This window comes from Odocoileus virginianus, chromosome 31 (assembly GCF_023699985.2).
Source record: "Odocoileus virginianus isolate 20LAN1187 ecotype Illinois chromosome 31, Ovbor_1.2, whole genome shotgun sequence".
Lineage (NCBI taxonomy): Eukaryota > Metazoa > Chordata > Mammalia > Artiodactyla > Cervidae > Odocoileus > Odocoileus virginianus.
Window position 1 is genome coordinate 23,819,438 of NC_069704.1, and position 6,000 is coordinate 23,825,437.

Genomic DNA, 6,000 nt, shown 5'->3' on the forward strand with positions numbered 1-6,000 from the left:
AACTCATCCACGATTCCCTCAGCTAGAAAATGGGGTAGCCAGGATCCAAACACAGTCCCTATCTAGGGAAAGTCTTCCCTCTTCAAATTCCTTCCTCCATTTTACAAAATAAATGCAATAGCAAAGCAAACAAATAAAAGAGAAAATACACAAATGCTCAGAGAATTTTTAAGCATTACATAATTCATTGCAAAAATACTTCTGGATATGAAAATTAAAACAGTTAGAATTATTAATATATGGGGTTACACCCTTTTACAATCCTCCAGTCTCACACTCTCCATCAAGAATATCTGACACCAGGTGAGAAGTGTATCCTTTTCATACATTCATCACTACACTGAAACACTGTGACTTTTACACATGCAACATAATATGTATAGCACGATCTACAACATAATATACATACTCTGTGTGCGTGTGTGCGTGTGTGTGTGTGTGTATGTGAATTCAGTTTGGCTCCCTGAATTCTTAATTTGCTTTTATCTTGCATTTTATCATTTCATTTTCTTACATGTCTCATGCTTTGTTGTGATATTTGCCGAGCAAGAACTTCCATTTTTCTTTTCCCATAATTTATTTAGCTAATCTTCTATATTTTCTCCTTTATATGAACTTAAAAGTTAACTTGTCAAGTTGCATAAAAATGTCTTGAAATTTTTATTAGAGTTACATTAAATTTATCAGTTTGGGGAAAATTGCCAGATCGAGTGTACCCTTTAGAAATACCATCATCTTGATGTATTTATATATTTTTATATCCTCAGATAAGAATTTCCAATTTTTTTCATTTAGCACAGATTAATTATCACAATTTGGCAAACTCAGACAACTGAGTTGGACAACTTTTCTTTCAATTTATAGACCCACTTTATGCCATAGGTCCTAGCTCTTTCTTTAAAAAGTCATAGTACTCATCTTTTAAATTGGATCTGGTTCATTTTCAGTAGAGAGCACATATACATTTTCAGTAGAGTTCTTAGAATAATTTTACTTTTTCTCTTGATGCATTTTATCGCTTGAGTTAATTTTGGCCATATTTTCTGAAAACAGTACCTACTTCATGGTGTTCTTCTATCTCATTGGCCAAATCCTTTGCAGTGGTTTCTTAATTCTCTTTACAACTCTGTAAAGAGAATTAAGGCTTTAATTCTTTACAGGCTCTCTTCTCGCCAATTCTTGAAGCCCACTGACTTGACCACTGATTATCCCAGATGTGACTGACTTCTGGGTACCAAGTATTAGGAGCTAACAACTGTTTGTTGCCATCACAGAAGGAACTGGCAGTGGGGACGTCTCAAGATGATTCCAAATGTCCACACTCATTTGACAAGTCTATATACAGTCTACTCAGCCCTCTCTGGAAGCAGCTGAGCTTCACTTGAGAGCTATCCACTTATCCCTTCTTCGAATGAGCTCCCAGTTATTCTTGGTAGGTTCTACTCAACACACCTCCATATTTTGTGTCCCTTTTCATTTCACTGTCTCCTAACTGCTTAGAGGGTGGAGCTATACCAAAAGCCACAAACAGCATAAAGGCTGTGAGCAACAAGGAGAGGATGGAGTGTGTATGGAGGAGCAGCTGCCCACCCAAGAGTGAGAATCTGCCTGCATAAAGCCACAAAGCTACTTGTACGGTTAACAATAGTGGCGATAACCCTATATGCAAAACAGAAAAAGAGACACAGATGTACAGAACAGACTTTTGGACTCTGTGGGAGAAGGCGAGGGTGGGATGTTCTGAGGGAATAGCATTGAAACAAGTATACTATCAAGGGTGAAACAGATCACCAGCCCAGGTTGGATGCATGAGACAAGTGCTCAGGGCTGGTGCACTGGGAAGACCCAGAGGGATGGGATGGGGAGGGAGGCGGGAGGGGGGATCGGGACGGGGAACACATGTAAATCCATGGCTGTTCATGTCAATGTATGGCAAAAACCACTACAATATTGTAAAGTAATTAGCCTCCAACTAATTAAAAAAAAATAGTGGCTTCTAGGTTATCACTAATGTGCCCGGCACCAGTTACTGCTGCTGCTGCTGCTAAGTCTCTTCAGTCGTGTCCGACTCTGTGTGACCCCATAGACGGCAGCCCACCAGGCTCCCCTGTCCCTCGGATTCTCCAGGCAAGAACACTGGAGTGGGTTGCCATTTCCTTCTCCAATGCATGAAAGTGAAAAGTGAAAGTGAAGTCGCTCAGTTGTGTCCAGCTCTTAGCAATGTCATGGACTGCAGTCTACCAGGCTCCTCCGTCCATGGGATTTTCCAGGCAAGAATACTGGAGTGGGGTGCCATTGTCTTCTCCAGCAGTTACTGTGTGTTGCTCAGTTCAGTTCAGTTGCTCAGTCACGTCCGACTCTTTGTGTGTTGACGTGACTGTAATTCTCACAACAGTCATAGTTAATGACACTCTTATTATCTCCATTTTATGATTGGAGAAGCAAAGTTCATATGGATTATATAACTTTGCTAACAAAGCTAGAAGCAGAGTCACAGCCCAACATTTTTGGCAAAACTGATTTCTGACTTTTGGACATCAAACAAAGAGCCCAGAGATTTTGAAAGAAAAAAAAAATCAAGTCTATAAATTAATAACTGTCATTTAGTCATTTGCAAAGTTTCCCATTCCTCTGTATCAGGAAGTGAGAGAAAGTGTGAACATTTTTGTCATAAATATCACTGGGAAGATAGCATTTGTAGGATTCTGTGGGTGTTTGAGAAATCACTTCTTTATGTCAATACCTGGGAACACTGAGTATATGGGAAACTATAAGGCCATCATTCTACATAAAAGTGATAATATTCAGTAGCTTTCTACAAAAATCTGACATTGGTCTATGGTTCCAAAAATTAACATTTTTTGTAAATGAGAGATTTCAAGTTATAGTTTGTGAACAAGAAACCCATAGAAACAAATTGGGTACCACCTATGCTAAGAGTGGACTGATCTCAACAAAATCAGCAAACATGAAGAGTGAGACATCACCTCTGCCACTCCTTTACACGGATGCCGCCCTATAGCCCACCGTTGAGAATTCCAGATTACCTAATGGAGAAATTAAGAATGTAGCCTCTGGGTTCAAATTAGGCAAGGTACCCTGCCTGAGTAACTTCTGCATCTCCCAAAAGGATATAATGATTATATCTTCCTCACAGGGTCATGGAGAGATTCAACATGATAATGCTTGTGAGGTACTTAGCCCTGTGCTTGGCATACAGCAAGTACTAGTTTATAGAAGCAATTATCTATTTCTAATCCTCATTGGAAATGAGGAGGGGACGATGGGATGCTGATGATGGGATGCTGATGCTGGGAGGGGTTGGGGGCAGGAGGAGAAGGGGACGACAGAGGATGAGATGGCTGAATGGCATCACCGACTCGATGGACATGAGTTTATAGTAAATTCCAGGAGTTGGTGATGGACAGGGAGGCCTGGCGTGCTTCGATTCATGGAGTCGCAAAGAGTCGGACATGACTGAGAAACTGAACTGAACTGAACTGAATCAACATTAATCAGAGAAGGTAGGGATGGAAAGCAGAGGGACTGAACACTACAAAGGCTTGAATAGCGTCCTCCATTCCAGACAGGCATTGGTTCCCAGGTTGATTAGGGCAGCTGAAGGATGGACATCCAATTCAAATGCTTTTAAATAAAAGGGAGGGGTCATCATCTGATACTACCATACTGTAGAAAGGAGGATCCTACCTTCCCAACAACGGTAAACCCTCGGGAGCCTCAGGCCTCACTCCATGTTCTATGAGTCTCTCCCCTCCCCACCTTCATCTCCCCAGGCAGCTTCTCCTTCAGGAAGGACCATGACTGTCAGCAGCTAACAGCTTCCTCATCTCAAGCTTGAAGCTGCAGACAAGCAAGCTTCCTCTCTCCACAGTGCAGTGAGAAAAGTCCTGGGAAGGTCACAACAGGTCTTGAGTGGGTCTCAAACCCACTTCTGGAAGATGAATTTATTACCAGAAGAAGGAAAAATGGAATGGAAAGAATTATGAAAACAATATATACATTTCAAATACCTCCAATCAAAAATATGGCTCAATTTGGCACATTAGTATGTGTCTGGGTCTATAAATGCCCTCAGAAAGAATTTCTGTAATTATAACCATAAATTAAAAAAAAAAACAAAAACTATCTGCCAGGTCTGAAAAGACTGCCATGTCTATATCCTCAGAAAGTCATTTTCTCATGAGAAGCAAGACAATATTTAAGAGGAAAATTAAATAAATTTATAAGGGTAACACAACAGAAGTGTTTTCACTGCTTGTAATTTATAATCTGCCTGATAATTCACCTCACAGGGTTTCTGGGTTTTTTTGTAAAATTTTATGTCCAGCTGAGGATTCATCACTCCAAGATTAGCTTAGGTGAAGTTCTCACCACATTTAAAATTGACTTTCACTCCTACAGAGAGGCACTGATGAGTCCTTCTCCATAATGCCATCAAATAATATAAGCGTGAGAGCCATGCTGAGTAAACAAGGTTTTTCTGCAAGTTCCTGTTGGGTCTGGCAGGGGATGGCGAGTGCCTTGGGCAGGAAGAGGCATGCAGGAGACACTAATTAACAGTGACAGCCATGACAGTAGCTTCCCCACCCCCCATCTATTTAGAGCACAAAAGGGAACCCATCCCTCAGAAAAGAAGGGTATCTGTAATGACTTTTAAGAGAGAATTTAGTGAGGGTGTTAGGAGACATTGCTTCTTAACATTTAGTTATTAAAAACTGTCATTGATGATTTTGCTTTTTCTCATTTCTGCTCAGGCAACAGCATAAGCTTTTATGCTAGAATAATTCACTTAGAGTCAGGCAATCAACTCAACGGTATTGGCAGCCACAGGCTGCCCTGATTGGGAAGGCTTTTAATATCTTAAACCTTTTTAAGGAAGCTCATAAGAAATGATCATAGATATTTCTGTGATTTTTAGAATAATCTGTGTTTTGAACTTTATTATAAAATGTAACTTAATAATACCTATTTTACAGTTTGATATTAGATGGGGGTTGTTTGGAAATCCCTGTTTTGATTATGATTTGAAAGACTCACTGTTTAATAATGAAATAAATCAAGATGACAAATATTCATTCATTCAATACTTACATTGCTCTCTGTTGTTTAAACGCTGTCATCCACTTTAAGCATCTTAAGTTTGTCCTGAGAGGAGTCTGTACTTCCAGGAAGAAACAGTGGCCAGTGCCTGGCACTGAAGAACTTGGAATGTTTCAACTCAATTCCATTCATCAGTGTCACAATATCTTACACTCTACCTTCATCACTGGTTTATTTCTTAGTATAGAAGGTAAACACTTTTTTATGGGGTAAAATGACTAGTCTTAATTTGCCTTAGAAACACAAGATGAAAGGTTCTGAAAGGTATATATCTTTTTTAATTTCTAACTTTTAGGAAATATTTTACATGTCTATTCTTTTCATAACCAGATTCTACTTTCTCTGATTTATGGGAAACTTAGATTCTGGATGGAAATCGAGGCTTCATAATTTTTCTGGATTCCTGGTTTTGTGTTTCTCACTGTTAGAGAAATAATGTTTCCTCTTGTTGTAGATGTGAAAATAAATTGAATGAAGTTGTAATTTTATATGCAGTTAATAATACAAAGGATATAATACTAGTATAATACTAGATATTGATCATAAAGACCTGTTGGTTGGTGGAGTTGGTACAGTGTAAATAGAAAGTAGAATCATGGGTAGCAGATACGATGCTTTGATGGTCAATTTGAGAAAATCCTCAGAGACTGAGTGAAAATTTGAGATTTTACCTATCTCAAAATCTAAGAAAAAAAGTAAGAAGATTGAAGAGTGACAGAAAGAAATATTTCCTTAAGAGACCTAGCCAGAGGGTAAATCTGTGATTATATAAAAACCTGGGAGGAGGCGAGGGTGGGATGTTTCAAGAGAACAGCATTGAAACATCTATATTATCTATGGTGAAACAGATCACCAGCCCAGGTTGAATGCATGAGAGAA

The 6,000-nt window shown here is 39.2% G+C and overlaps 1 long non-coding RNA gene across 1 annotated transcript in view; it reads right to left on the minus strand.

Moving 5' to 3' along the window:
* Positions 1-5,209, minus strand: part of LOC110150787 (uncharacterized) — a 52,783-nt gene extending 47,574 nt beyond the window's left edge. The window contains exon 1 of the long non-coding RNA XR_011484864.1: positions 5,113-5,209. This is a non-coding gene — a long non-coding RNA (uncharacterized lncRNA). The remainder of the gene's footprint in view (positions 1-5,112) is intronic.
* Between the last annotated feature and the right edge of the window lie 791 nt (positions 5,210-6,000).